The sequence below is a fragment of the Triticum dicoccoides genome, unplaced genomic scaffold (assembly GCF_002162155.2).
Source record: "Triticum dicoccoides isolate Atlit2015 ecotype Zavitan unplaced genomic scaffold, WEW_v2.0 scaffold4092, whole genome shotgun sequence".
In the NCBI taxonomy this organism is placed as follows: Eukaryota; Viridiplantae; Streptophyta; class Magnoliopsida; order Poales; family Poaceae; genus Triticum; species Triticum dicoccoides.
Window position 1 is genome coordinate 48,603 of NW_021270137.1, and position 13,266 is coordinate 61,868.

General features: G+C 48.8%; 20 non-coding genes across 20 annotated transcripts; all 20 read right to left on the bottom strand.

Moving 5' to 3' along the window:
• Nucleotides 1-23: 23 nt before the first annotated feature.
• Nucleotides 24-142, bottom strand: LOC119346364. The gene has a single exon (XR_005167634.1). It is a non-coding gene; the product is annotated as a 5S ribosomal RNA (ribosomal RNA).
• Nucleotides 143-438: 296 nt separating this feature from the next.
• Nucleotides 439-557, bottom strand: LOC119346339. Its single transcript, XR_005167606.1, has one exon. It is a non-coding gene; the product is annotated as a 5S ribosomal RNA (ribosomal RNA).
• A 296-nt stretch (nt 558-853) lies between these two features.
• LOC119346293 lies at nt 854-972 on the bottom strand. The gene has a single exon (XR_005167558.1). It is a non-coding gene; the product is annotated as a 5S ribosomal RNA (ribosomal RNA).
• A 298-nt stretch (nt 973-1,270) lies between these two features.
• Nucleotides 1,271-1,389, bottom strand: LOC119346449. Its single transcript, XR_005167720.1, has one exon. It is a non-coding gene; the product is annotated as a 5S ribosomal RNA (ribosomal RNA).
• Nucleotides 1,390-1,685: 296 nt separating this feature from the next.
• Nucleotides 1,686-1,804, bottom strand: LOC119346334. The gene has a single exon (XR_005167600.1). It is a non-coding gene; the product is annotated as a 5S ribosomal RNA (ribosomal RNA).
• Nucleotides 1,805-2,101: 297 nt separating this feature from the next.
• Nucleotides 2,102-2,220, bottom strand: LOC119346371. Its single transcript, XR_005167641.1, has one exon. It is a non-coding gene; the product is annotated as a 5S ribosomal RNA (ribosomal RNA).
• Nucleotides 2,221-2,517: 297 nt separating this feature from the next.
• On the bottom strand, nt 2,518-2,636 carry LOC119346238. The gene has a single exon (XR_005167506.1). It is a non-coding gene; the product is annotated as a 5S ribosomal RNA (ribosomal RNA).
• A 296-nt stretch (nt 2,637-2,932) lies between these two features.
• Nucleotides 2,933-3,051, bottom strand: LOC119346467. The gene has a single exon (XR_005167736.1). It is a non-coding gene; the product is annotated as a 5S ribosomal RNA (ribosomal RNA).
• Nucleotides 3,052-3,348: 297 nt separating this feature from the next.
• On the bottom strand, nt 3,349-3,467 carry LOC119346188. Its single transcript, XR_005167449.1, has one exon. It is a non-coding gene; the product is annotated as a 5S ribosomal RNA (ribosomal RNA).
• A 5,229-nt stretch (nt 3,468-8,696) lies between these two features.
• On the bottom strand, nt 8,697-8,815 carry LOC119346185. Its single transcript, XR_005167445.1, has one exon. It is a non-coding gene; the product is annotated as a 5S ribosomal RNA (ribosomal RNA).
• Nucleotides 8,816-9,112: 297 nt separating this feature from the next.
• LOC119346294 lies at nt 9,113-9,231 on the bottom strand. Its single transcript, XR_005167559.1, has one exon. It is a non-coding gene; the product is annotated as a 5S ribosomal RNA (ribosomal RNA).
• Nucleotides 9,232-9,527: 296 nt separating this feature from the next.
• LOC119346323 lies at nt 9,528-9,646 on the bottom strand. The gene has a single exon (XR_005167587.1). It is a non-coding gene; the product is annotated as a 5S ribosomal RNA (ribosomal RNA).
• A 298-nt stretch (nt 9,647-9,944) lies between these two features.
• On the bottom strand, nt 9,945-10,063 carry LOC119346203. Its single transcript, XR_005167467.1, has one exon. It is a non-coding gene; the product is annotated as a 5S ribosomal RNA (ribosomal RNA).
• Nucleotides 10,064-10,361: 298 nt separating this feature from the next.
• Nucleotides 10,362-10,480, bottom strand: LOC119346314. Its single transcript, XR_005167576.1, has one exon. It is a non-coding gene; the product is annotated as a 5S ribosomal RNA (ribosomal RNA).
• Nucleotides 10,481-10,777: 297 nt separating this feature from the next.
• On the bottom strand, nt 10,778-10,896 carry LOC119346158. The gene has a single exon (XR_005167413.1). It is a non-coding gene; the product is annotated as a 5S ribosomal RNA (ribosomal RNA).
• A 298-nt stretch (nt 10,897-11,194) lies between these two features.
• On the bottom strand, nt 11,195-11,313 carry LOC119346407. Its single transcript, XR_005167680.1, has one exon. It is a non-coding gene; the product is annotated as a 5S ribosomal RNA (ribosomal RNA).
• A 297-nt stretch (nt 11,314-11,610) lies between these two features.
• Nucleotides 11,611-11,729, bottom strand: LOC119346243. Its single transcript, XR_005167511.1, has one exon. It is a non-coding gene; the product is annotated as a 5S ribosomal RNA (ribosomal RNA).
• Nucleotides 11,730-12,026: 297 nt separating this feature from the next.
• On the bottom strand, nt 12,027-12,145 carry LOC119346222. Its single transcript, XR_005167490.1, has one exon. It is a non-coding gene; the product is annotated as a 5S ribosomal RNA (ribosomal RNA).
• A 297-nt stretch (nt 12,146-12,442) lies between these two features.
• Nucleotides 12,443-12,561, bottom strand: LOC119346234. Its single transcript, XR_005167502.1, has one exon. It is a non-coding gene; the product is annotated as a 5S ribosomal RNA (ribosomal RNA).
• Nucleotides 12,562-12,858: 297 nt separating this feature from the next.
• Nucleotides 12,859-12,977, bottom strand: LOC119346432. The gene has a single exon (XR_005167708.1). It is a non-coding gene; the product is annotated as a 5S ribosomal RNA (ribosomal RNA).
• Nucleotides 12,978-13,266: the final 289 nt, after the last annotated feature.

Here is a 13,266-nt window from a genome sequence, read left to right on the forward strand (position 1 = left end):
GCGGCGCAAAAAAAATTAAAAAGGGAATGCAACACGAGGACTTCCCAGGAGGTCACCTATCCTAGTACTACTCTCGCCCAAGCACGCTTAACTTTGGAGTTCTGATGGGATCCGATGGTTTAGTGCTGGTATGATCGCATCCAACATGTTACCCCGTCTACGTCCCTTATCCTTGCCCCTCCCAGCTCCACTACAAAGACGATTGTACATTGCTTTGGCCGCTCCCTCTCAACTACGGAGACGAGTTTAACGGGGTTTCCACCCCTCCCTCTCAACCGCACCAGTGCATGCTTGCCGCGCCACAACGCCGCCGCTAGACTCGTGAATCGTGAGCACCCAGCTATAACTTACCGCACTCGTGCAAAATAATAAAACACGGTAAATATATTACTTACACGTGCGTTTTGTTTTGCAAGCGGCGCAAAAAAAATTAAAAAGGGAATGCAACACGAGGACTTCCCAGGAGGACACCCATCCTAATACTACTCTCGCCCAAGCACGCTTAACTTCGGAGTTCTGATGGGATCCAATGCTTTAGTGCTGGTATGATCGCATCCGACATGTTACCCCCGTCTTCGTCCCTTATCCTTGCCCCTCCCAGCTCCACTACAAAGATGATTGTACAGTGCTTTGGCCGCTCCCTCTCAACTACGGCGATGAGTTTAACACGGTTTCCACCCCTCCCTCTCAACCGCACCAGTGCATGCTTGCCGTGCCACAACACCGCCGCTAGACTCGTGAATCGTGAGCACCGAGCTACAACTTACCGCACTCGTGCAAAATAATAAAACACGGTAAATATATTACTTACACGTGCATTTTATTTTGCAAGCGGCGCAAAAAAATTAAAAAGGGAATGCAACACGAGGACTTCCCAGGAGGTCAACCATCCTAGTACTACTCTCGCCCAAGCACGCTTAACTTCGGAGTTCTGATGGGATCCAGTGCTTTAGTGCTGGTATGATCCCATCCGACATGTTACCCCCGTCTTCGTCCCTTATCCTTTCCCCTCCCAGCTCCACTACAAAGATGATTGTACATTGCTTTGGCCGCTCCCTCTCAACTACGGAGACGAGTTTAACGCGGTTTCCACCCCTCCCTCTCAACCGCACCAGTGCACGCTTGCCGCGCCACAACGCCGCCGCTAGACTCGTGAATTGTGAGCACCCAGCTATAACTTACCGCACTCGTGCAAAATAATAAAAAATGGTAAATATATTACTTACACGTGCGTTTTGTTTTGCAAGCAGCGCAAAAAAAAATTAAAAAGGGAATGCAACACGAGGACTTCTCAAGAGGTCACCCATCCTAGTACTACTCTCGCCCAAGCACGCTTAACTTCGGAGTTCTGATGGGATCCGGTGCTTTAGTGCTGGTATGATCGCATCCGACATGTTACCCCCGTCTTCGTCCCTTATCCTTGCCCCTCCCAGCTCCACTAGAAAGACGATTGTACATTGCTTTGGCCGCTCCCTCTCAACTACGGAGACGAGTTTAACGCGGTTTCCACCCCTCCCTCTCAACCGCACCAGTGCACGCTTGCCGCGCCACAACGCCGCCGCTAGACTCGTGAATCGTGAGCACCCAGCTATAACATACCGCACTCGTGCAAAATAATAAAACACGGTAAATATATTACTTACACGTGCGTTTTGTTTTGCAAGCGGTGCAAAAAAATTAAAAAGGGAATGGAACACAAGGACTTCCCAGGAGGTCACCCATCCTAGTACTACTCTCGCCCAAGCACGCTTAACTTTGGAGTTCTGATGGGATCCGGTGCTTTAGTGCTGGTATGATCGCATCCGACATGTTACCCCCGTCTTCGTCCCTTATCCTTTCCCCTCCCAGCTCCACTACAAAGACGATTGTACATTGCTTTGGCCGCTCCCTCTCAACTACGGAGACGAGTTTAACGCGGTTTCCATCACTCCCTCTCAACCGCACCAGTGCACGCTTGCCGCGCCACAACGCCGCCGCTAGACTCGTGAATCGTGAGCACCCAGCTATAACTTACCGCACTCGTGCAAAATGATAAAACACGGTAAATATATTACTTACACGTGCGTTTTGTTTTGCAAGCGGCGCAAAAAAAATTAAAAAGGGAATGCAACACGAGGACTTCCCAGGAGGTCACCCATACTAGTACTACTCTCTCCCAAGCACGCTTAACTTCGGAGTTCTAATGGGATCTGGTGCTTTAGTGCTGGTATGATCGCATCCGACATGTTACCACCGTCTTCGTCCCTTATCCTTTCCCCTCCCACCTCCACTACAAAGACGATTGTACATTGCTTTGGCCGCTCCCTCTCAACTACGGAGACGAGTTTAACGCGGTTTCCACCCCTCCCTCTCAACCGCTCCAGTGCACGCTTGCCGCGCCACAACGCCGCCGCTAGACTCGTGAATCGTGAGCACCCAGCTATAACTTACCGCACTCGTGCAAAATAATAAAACACGGTAAATATATTACTTACACGTGCGTTTTGTTTTGCAAGCGGCGCAAAAAAAATTAAAAAGGGAATGCAACACGAGGACTTCCCAGGAGGACACCCATCCTAGTACTACTCTCGCCCAAGCACGCTTAACTTCGGAGTTCTGATGGGATCCAGTGCTTTAGTGCTGGTATGATCACATCCGACATGTTACCCCCGTCTTCGTCCCTTATCCTTGCCCCTCCCAGCTCCACTACAAAGACGATTGTACATTGCTTTGGCCGCTCCCTCTCAACTACGGAGATGAGTTTAACACGGTTTCCACCCCTCCCTCTCAACCGCACCAGTGCATGCTTATCGCGCCACAACACCGCCGCTAGACTCGTGAATCGTGAGCACCGAGCTATAACTTACCGCACTCGTGCAAAATAATAAAACACGGTAAATATATTACTTACACGTGCGTTTTATTTTGCAAGCGGCGCAAAAAAATTAAAAAGGGAATGCAACACGAGGACTTCCCAGGAGGTCAACCATCCTAGTACTACTCTCGCCCAAGCACGCTTAACTTCGGAGTTCTGATGGGATCCGGTGCTTTAGTGCTGGTATGATCGCATCCGACATGTTACCCCCGTCTTCGTCCCTTATCCTTGCCCCTCCCAGCTCCACTACAAAGACAATTGTACATTGCTTTGGCCGCTCCCTCTCAACTACGGAGACGAGTTTAACGCGGTTTCCACCCCTCCTTCTCAACCGCACCAGTGCACGCTTACCGCGCCACAACGCCGCCGCTAGACTCGTGAATCGTGAGCACCCAGCTATAACATACCGCACTCGTGCAAAATAATAAAACACGGTAAATATATTACTTACACGTGCGTTTTGTTTTGCAAGCGGTGCAAAAAAAATTAAAAAGGGAATGCAACACAAGGACTTCCCAGGAGGTCACCCATCCTAGTACTACTCTCGCCCAAGCACGCTTAACTTCGGAGTTCTGATGGGATCCGGTGCTTTAGTGCTAGTATGATCGCATCCGACTTGTTACCCCCGTCTTCGTCCCTTATCCTTTCCCCTCCTAGCTCCACTACAAAGACTACTAGTAGAATGCCCGTGCGTTGCTACGGGCTATAATGTATATAAATGAATCAAATAAATGATTAAGGTCACCTCTATGGTCGAAGCTCATTTCTTCCTCGTACGTCCGGGCATGTTCGGACTTCGAACGGGCGCCCAACGGTCTCAAAACTCAACCGACTGGACAGTCCGGGCTAAACCCGGGCATGGGCAGCCCGTCCCGACGACCCGGCCCGAAAAACCCGGGCCGGGCCAGGTCGGGCTTGACATTCAGGCCAGGCTCGGGCTTTGTTTTGCAGCCCGAAAGATAATTCAGGCCGGGCTCGAGCTTCAATTTTTCTGTATTTCAGGCCAGGCTTTCGGGCTTCGGGCCGGGCTTGCACGTGCGCGTACTAAAAAACAGCATTCGGGCCGGGCTTCCGGGCTTCGGGCTTGATTTTGGGCCGGGCTCGGGCTTGAAAACAGGGAGTATTTCAGGCTTCGGGCTGGGCTCGGGCTTGAGAAATGAAGGTCGAGCTTTTACAAGCCCGGCCCGAAACCCGGCCCGGCCCGACGTTTGCCCGGGTTTAGTACAGGCTGCCCCAAATCCATCTCATATATGGGGAGCAATGTCGTTGTCCGAACTATCCGCCATGTTATTTCCAACACGCGGTCCCAACACAACACAAAACCCCACACCATGAGGCACCCTTCCCTCATGTCGGACCCTCTCTCCTTCCAGCTCAGTTTCCCACCATAGCCTAATATTTCTCGCTGGAGCCCTCTACTTTATAACCGGATGAGACTCACCTCACTTTCGTCCTGGCGCCCTCTTCCCTTCATACCATACTTCCCCACGGACCACCAAGGAGGAGTGCCCCCACCAACCGCTTGCTCTCCGCCATGATCCCCTCCTCCCGTGTTCGTGCCGATCCGCCACGACCATCAAGGCGGAGGAGGCGTGCGCCGCCCATGACGACCCCAAGCAAAGAAGGCAAATTCGATGTCTCATGAGGCATTGCCATGTTGTAACATACAGTTGAATGTCATGCATTACCACAAAACAAAAATATGATGGCTGTTGTTGGGGATGCAATTAATACGCCACCGCGTCTGTTATTAACTATTAAAACAACAAACTAATGCATTTACCCTTCTATCCTAAAAAATATATTGTATGACCTGATCAAAAAAATATGACTGCCTTATCCAATTTGCCACTTTTTCTTAAGTAGGGAAAATATTCCGCTCACATTCGTAACTGAACAAATCAACCACAGCCTCCAACCCGCTCACTCTCAACTCTCACTCCTATCACAAAATCCACTAAAAAGAGATGTGAAGTATTTCTAAATCCCTGCCAAAAGAATATATATTACCAATAGTCCAGTACCGACCTTGTGAATTTGGTTTGTTATTCAAGTCATGGCCGCAACAACACTTTTTCTATTCTCTGTTCATTATGGAAATCAGCGTAAGTTGTGTTATCATCAGAAAAAGATCAGATTTCAAAGTTATTTATCCAATTATCTTTCATATTCGTATTGACATTGTGCAGTTTCCTTGCAAATGTGTATCTTTGGATGGCCTTTAACTAAGTACATTCATATATAATGCTCTAGCACCACGTTGGAAGTTATAGCAATGCTTCATAATTTGATATTGGCTTATGGCAAAGTATTACATCACCAAATTATAACGACAATAATTTTATGAACCGAATTAGCAACATCAGTTTTAACAGCAGAGTAAAAACTTGTTATTAGCGAGTTTCAAATGAAAGAATAGTCAGGGTAGACATCAAGCGATGAACAAGCATAATATTTGTTCGTTTCCACTTGAAATTTGTCATATCAAGTGTCTTGCCTGCATCGATAAGACTTTTGGACTTCCTTCAGTACAAACATCAATACTCTGCATAAAGTAGCAGCAGTGATAAATGATAATCAACATTTAAAAGTTCCATAAAGGGACATGATGAAAGCTCACAAAACACTAACCTGATAGCAATTGTATCTGATGACAATATTATTGTGAGTGAAAAGAAAAAAATATTAGTTATCGTTGTTTCTGTCTGCCTCCCCAACAAATGAAACCTGAGGAGTCATATTGAGTAAGAAGTTCGACATTGACTGGGTACTGTTTAGATTGAAACCCAATTATAGGAGTCATGCCAAAAAAAATTGGTCGTTGCTTTCATTCTGCGTCCACGGACAGGCGAAATAGGGGCAGGGGAATCGTTCGCCAAAATATCTGCACGCACCATCTCTGGCGAGGTGGGCCTGGGTATAAACTAAATGGCCCCTCAGCTTTCCTGTTTAGATTTCTAAACTGGACCAATTGTTAACATACATTTGGATCATTATCATGCTCTTCACCATCGTCTTCTTGAGCACGAGATCTGATATATGGATTGAGGTAAAATATTTAATCGTCTTGCTGGGGCTGAAGGCGAGCGGCAAGAAGTGGGGGTTGAACTGTGGCTTGGAAGAGCACTATGTATAATTTGCATTTGATTCAATTGGAAATTTCATGGCTGTGGGTGAGAGTTTCCTCGTGTGATGTGACCCTTAAGAAAACATATAATTTCTTAGTGCTCCTAGAGAATCATAGGACATAATCAATGTATTAGTTAGCATAAGAGAAGAATCACTGCATCACAAATGTATCTACAGAGTACAGACTGACCTTGTGCCTCTCATTGACAAGGAGCTTGCAAGAAGACACAATTGAAACTGGTGCCCCCCATGACAATAACATTCTTGGAGTTTGCAGCTGCTGCCGTGACATTCATCCTATTCTATGAAAGAGAAAATTGGCAACGATGTTTAGGTTTGCCATCGCTGCATTCATGCTTATCTTTCATAGAAAGAAAACAGCAAAACAATTCCAAATCTCCGAATATCTGCTATTGTGGTGTTGTGCATGAAATTATTAGCCATCCCACTGTGACCAGGGAGAGATATATACAGTACCTGGTGAGTTTATCAAGAAGGAATAGTAAAGTAAGTGAAACAAAACAAACTGAAAGGTTTCTTAAAGTTGAACAGGAAATAATGGACAAAGAAGCTTGAAGCCTTTTGAGCCGACTAAAATTAATTGAATATTTACCATTAGAAGTTGAAGGCAGATCTGAAATTTAGTGGGTAGTGGCAAGGAGAACAACTAATGATAAACTAAATCATATACATCACATCACGTTCAGCAATGTATCCTCACTATTGAGATTTTTATACTACAAAAATTTCCGAAATTGTTAAACATAGGATACAAACTAACAGATATGCTCCCGTACACGGCACACCCTCCCTTAAAAAAATCTATAACCGGGTCCTCCTTGTCCTATGTGTTGACTCCTATGTACTAATTGCTTCAGAATGCAATTACATGACATGGGGTGGGATACCACGTACTATACCTTGCGGGGATATGTGAAAGCAGTCAAGAGTACCACAGAGGTGGCGCCGAGCGAATCAGCGGTAGAACGAGATGAACGATCAATTATTCAATTCAGAGATTGCCGCCTCGTTCGTCAGGACACACTGTGAATCTGGAGCACAGGCAGGGGTTGCGGCCTCCAGGCGATTCGGGCCATGACGTGTTGACGACAGGGGGTTGCGTCCTCCCAGGTATACCTTATATTAGCCTCGCCGTGTATGCTTCTTCACCACCGCGGACACTGCCGTTAGTTGGTGCACGACGCAGCAGTCAAGGTGATCGCCAGGGCGGCCTGGCTCCTTCGAATTCCTCTACCAGCCAGCGTCGCCCTGCTCCTGAGCCTCCCCTCCATGACCGCAATGCCAGTTCATTGCCCCCAGGCGCCATGAACGGTCGCAGCGTAGGCTCGCCGGATTGGCGGTGGTGGCCTAGAACATCTAGGGCTACTCCATGCGAGGGATCTCTGCGGTTTGACGGGCGAGTCGCTAGAATGGTGAACATCTAGGGCTACTCCATACTGAATGGCAGAGCAAACAAATTGAAGCAAGCATGCCTGAACCAAACAGAGGTGGACTCCATCGATCAACCAGACAATTATCGCAATGATCGGATGGATTGACTGGAGAGATGGATGTATGGACACAAGATGTACCTCGAGCATGCGCCAGATGGAGGGGTCGACGACTCGACGGCCTTGACGGCGCCGTTGTTCCACTCGGAGCGGCGCTCCTCGGCGTCGAGGAACTTCATGCGCACCTGCACGCCGGGTGCCCAGGCGCCGATCAGCGCGTCCTCCACCTCCTGCTTGGGCACGACGAACTCCCCGGCGCCCTGGCGCGGGTAGTAGGTGACGGTGAAGAGCGTGCCCTCTGCCGCGAGCCGCACGGCCTCGTCCACCTCCTCGGGCGGGACCCGCGTGCGCGTTGCGTGGCCGGCGCTCGGCGCCCTCGGACGCCTGCTGGGAGACGGCGGGGTACCTGGGCGCGCGGCGGATCCCGGCGAGCAGCTCCCCGTCGGCGCGGCGCATGAAGACGACGGCGTCCCCGGCCATGAGCAGCTTGGCATTGACTAAAATGGCATGATTTGGAACAAAGGCGCTGGGTGTTTCCTTACTTTGACGGTGGTTCGAGGGGATCGTGCGAGGGGATGAAAGAACTTACATTTGGTGGGAGGGGGCATCGATGGGGCACCAATGAGGTACATAGGAAAGGTAAGAATCGATGCGTTAGGAAAGTTAGGATTTTGAATTGATTTTCATGAAAATAGGGTTTTAATGTTTGTAATGTGATTTCTGTACCTGCCCGTTTGTGACGGTGTCTGGTTAGGAAAGTTTGTAAATGTTAAGAAAGTTTTTATTGGGAAAGTTTGTAAATGTTAAGAAAGTTTTTATTGGGAGGGTGAAAAAAATCAACGTGAGGATATGATGATGGAAGGAGAGACCAAATTAAACCAAACAAAAATAAACCAGACGAAAATAAACCGGACGAAAATAAACCGTGGACGCAATCCTACCAACTCAGTCATTAGGAGTAGAGATTGTACATTGCTTTGGCCGCTCCCTCTCAACTACGAAGACGAGTTTAACGCGGTTTCCACCACTCCCTCTCAACCGCACCAGTGCACGCTTGCCGCGCCACAACGCCGCCGCTAGACTCGTGAATCGTGAGCACCCAGCTATAACTTACCGCACTCGTGCAAAATAATAAAACACGGTAAATATATTACTTACACGTGCGTTTTGTTTTGCAAGCGGCGCAAAAAAAATTTAAAAAGTGAATGCAACACGAGGACTTCCCAAGAGGTCACCCATCCTAGTACTACTCTCGCCCAAGCACGCTTAACTTCGGAGTTCTGATGGGATCCAGTGCTTTAGTGCTGGTATGATCGCATCCGACATGTTACCCCCCGTCTTCGTCCCTTATCCTTGCCCCTCCCAGCTCCACTACAAAGACGATTGTACATTGCTTTGGCCGCTCCCTCTCAACTACGAAGACGAGTTTAACGCGGTTTCCACCCCTCCCTCTCAACCGCACCAGTGCACGCTTGCCGCGCCACAACGCCGCCGCTAGACTTGTGAATCGTGAGCACCCAGCTATAACTTACCGCACTCGTGCAAAATAATAAAACACGGTAAATATATTACTTACACGTGCGTTTTGTTTTCAAGCGGCGCAAAAAAAATTAAAAAGGGAATGCAACACGAGGACTTCCCAGGAGGTCACCTATCCTAGTACTACTCTCGCCCAAGCACGCTTAACTTCGGAGTTCTTATGGGATCCGGTGCTTTAGTGCTAGTATGATCGCATCCGACATGTTATCCCCGTCTTCGTCCCTTATCCTTTCCCCTCCCAGCTCCACTACAAAGACGATTGTACATTGCTTTGGCCGCTCCCTCTCAACTACGGAGACGAGTTTAACGCGGTTTCCACCCCTCCCTCTCAACCGCACCATTGCACGCTTGCCGCGCCAAAACGTCGCCGCTAGACTCGTGAATCGTGAGCACCCAGCTATAACTTACCGCACTCGTGCAAATAATAAAACACGGTAAATATATTACTTACACGTGCGTTTTGTTTTGCAAGAGGCGCAAAAAAATTTAAAAAGGGAATGCAACACAAGGACTTCCCAGGAGGTCACCCATCCTAGTACTACTCTCACCCAAGCACGCTTAACTTCGAAGTTCTGATGGGATCCAGTGCTTTAGTGCTGGTATGATCGCATCCGACATGTTACCCCCCGTCTTCGTCCCTTACCCTTGCCCCTCCCAGCTCGACTACAAAGACGATTGTACATTGCTTTGGCTGCTCCCTCTCAACTACGGAGCCGAGTTTAACGCAGTTTCCACCCCTCCCTCTCAACCGCACAAGTGCACGCTTTCCGCGCCACAACACCGCCGCTAGACTCGTGAATCATGAGCACCCAGCTATAACTTACCGCACTCGTGCAAAATAATAAAACACGGTAAATATATTACTTACACGTGCGTTTTGTTTTGCAAGCGGCGCAAAAGAAATTAAAAGGGGAATGCAACACGAGGACTTCCCAGGAGGACACCCATCCTAGTACTACTCTCGCCCAAGCACGCTTAACTTCGGAGTTCTGATGGGATCCAGTGCTTTAGTGCTGGTATGATCGCATCCGACATGTTACCCCCCGTCTTCGTCACTTACCCTTGCCCCTCCCAGCTCCACTACAAAGACGATTATACATTGCTTTGGCCGCTCCCTCTCAACTACGGAGATGAGTTTAACACGGTTTCCACCCCTCCCTCTCAACCGCACCAGTGCATGCTTGCCGCGCCACAACGCCGCCGCTAGACTCGTGAATCGTGAGCACCGAGCTATAACTTACCGCACTCGTGCAAAATAATAAAACACGGTAAATATATTACTTACACGTGCGTTTTATTTTGCAAGCGGCGCAAAAAAAATTAAAAAGGGAATGCAACACGAGGACTTCCCAGGAGGTCAACCATCCTAGTACTACTCTCGCCCAAGCACGCTTAACTTCGGAGTTCTGATGGGATTCGGTGCTTTAGTGCTGGTATGATCACATCCGACATGTTACCCCCGTCTTCGTCCCTTATCCTTTCCCCTCCTAGCTCCACTACAAAGACGATTGTACATTGCTTTGGCCGCTCCCTCTCAACTACGGAGACGAGTTTAACGAGGTTTCCACCCCTCCCTCTCAACCGCACCAGTGCACGCTTGCCGCGCCACAACGCCGCCGCTAGACTCGTGAATCGTGAGCACCCAGCTATAACTTACCGCACTCGTGCAAAATAATAAAAAATGGTAAATATATTACTTACACGTGCGTTTTGTTTTGCAAGCGGCGCAAAAAAAATTAAAAAGGGAATGCAACACGAGGACTTCCCAGGAGGTCACCCATCCTAGTACTACTCTCGCCCAAGCACGCTTAACTTCGGAGTTCTAATGGGATCCAGTGCTTTAGTGCTGGTATGATCGCATCCGACATGTTACCCCCCGTCTTCGTCCCTTATCCTTGCCCCTCCCAGCTCCACTACAAAGACGATTGTACATTGCTTTGGCCGCTCCCTCTCAACTACGAAGACGAGTTTAATGCGGTTTCCACCCCTCCCTCTCAACCGCACAAGTGCACGCTTGCCGCGCCACAACACCGCCGCTAGACTCGTGAATCATGAGCACCCAGCTATAACTTACCGCACTCGTGCAAAATAATAAAACACGGTAAATATATTACTTACATGTGCGTTTTGTTTTGCAAGCGGCGCAAAAAAAATTAAAAAGGGAATGCAACACCAGGACTTCCCCGGAGGTCACCCATCCTAGTACTACTCTCGCCCAAGCATGCTTAACTTTGGAGTTCTGATGGGATCCGGTGGTTTAGTGCTGGTATGATCGCATCCAACATGTTACCCCCGTCTACGTCCCTTATCCTTGCCCCTCCAAGCTCCACTACAAAGACGATTGTACATTGCTTTGGCCGCTCCCTCTCAACTACGGAGACGAGTTTAACGCGGTTTCCATCCCTCCCTCTCAACCGCACCAGTGCACGCTTGCCGCGCCACAACGCCGCCGCTAGACTCGTGAATCGTGAGCACCCAGCTATAACTTACCGCACTCGTGCAAAATAATAAAACACGGTAAATATATTACTTATACGTGTGTTTTGTTTTGCAAGCGGCGCAAAAAAAATTAAAAAGGGAATGCAACACGAGGACTTCCCAGGAGGACACCCATCCTAGTACTACTCTCGCCCAAGCACACTTAACTTCGGAGTTCTGATGGGATCCAGTGCTTTAGTGCTGGTATGATCGCATCCGACATGTTACCCCCGTCTTCGTCCCTTATCCTTGCCCCTCCCAGCTCCACTACAAAGACGATTGTACATTGCTTTGGCCGCTCACTCTCAACTACGGAGATGAGTTTAACACGGTTTCCACCCCTCCCTCTCAACCGCACCAGTGCATGCTTGCCGCGCCACAACGCCGCCGCTAGACTCGTGAATCGTGAGCACCGAGCTATAACTTACCGCACTCGTGCAAAATAATAAAATAGGGTAAATATATTACTTACACGTGTGTTTTATTTTGCAAGCGGCGCAAAAAAAATTAAAAAGGGAATGCAACGCGAGGACTTCCCAGGAGGTCAACCATCCTAGTACTACTCTCGCCCAAGCACGCTTAACTTCGGAGTTCTGATGGGATCCGGTGCTTTAGTGCTGGTATGATCGCATCCGACATGTTACCCCCGTCTTCGTCCCTTATCCTTTCCCCTCCTAGCTCCACTACAAAGACGATTGTACATTGCTTTGGCCGCTCCCTCTCAACTACGGAGACGAGTTTAACGAGGTTTCCACCCCTCCCTCTCAACCGCACCAGTGCACGCTTGCCGCGCCACAACGCTGCCGCTAGACTCGTGAATCGTGAGCACCCAGCTATAACTTACCGCACTCATGCAAAATAATAAAAAATGGTAAATATATTACTTACACGTGCGTTTTGTTTTGCAAGCAGCGCAAAAAAAATTAAAAAGGGAATGCAACACGAGGACTTCCCAGGAGGTCACCCATCATAGTACTACTCTCGCCCAAGCACGCTTAACTTCGGAGTTCTGATGGGATCCAGTGCTTTAGTGCTGGTATGATCGCATCTGACATGTTACCCCCCGTCTTCGTCCCTTATCCTTGCCCCTCCCAGCTCCACTACAAAGACGATTGTACATTGCTTTGGCCGCTCCCTCTCAACTACGGAGCCGATTTTAACGCGGTTTCCACCCCTCCCTCTCAACTGCACCAGTGCACGCTTGCCGCGCCACAACGCCGCTGCTAGACTCATGAATCGTGAGCACCCAGCTATAGCTTACCGCACTCGTGCAAAATAATAAAACACGGTAAATATATTACTTACACGTGCGTTTTGTTTGCAAGCGGCGCAAAAAAAATTAAAAAGGGAATGCAACACGAGGACTTCCCAGGAGGTCACCCATCCTAGTACTACTCTCGCCCAAGTATGATTAACTTCAAAGTTCTGATGGGATCCGGTGGTTTAGTGCTAGTATGATCGCATCCAACATGTTACCCCCGTCTACGTCCCTTATCCTTGCCCCTCCCAGCTCCACTACAAAGACGATTGTACATTTCTTTGGCCGCTCCCTCTCAACTACGGAGACGAGTTTAACGCGGTTTCCACCCCTCCCTCTCAACCGCACCAGTGCACGCTTGCCGCGCCACAACGCCGCCGCTAGACTCGTGAATCGTGAGCACCCAGCTATAACTTACCGCACTCGTGCAAAATAATAAAACACGGTAAATATATTACTTACACGTGCGTTTTATTTTGCAAGCGGCGCAAAAAAAA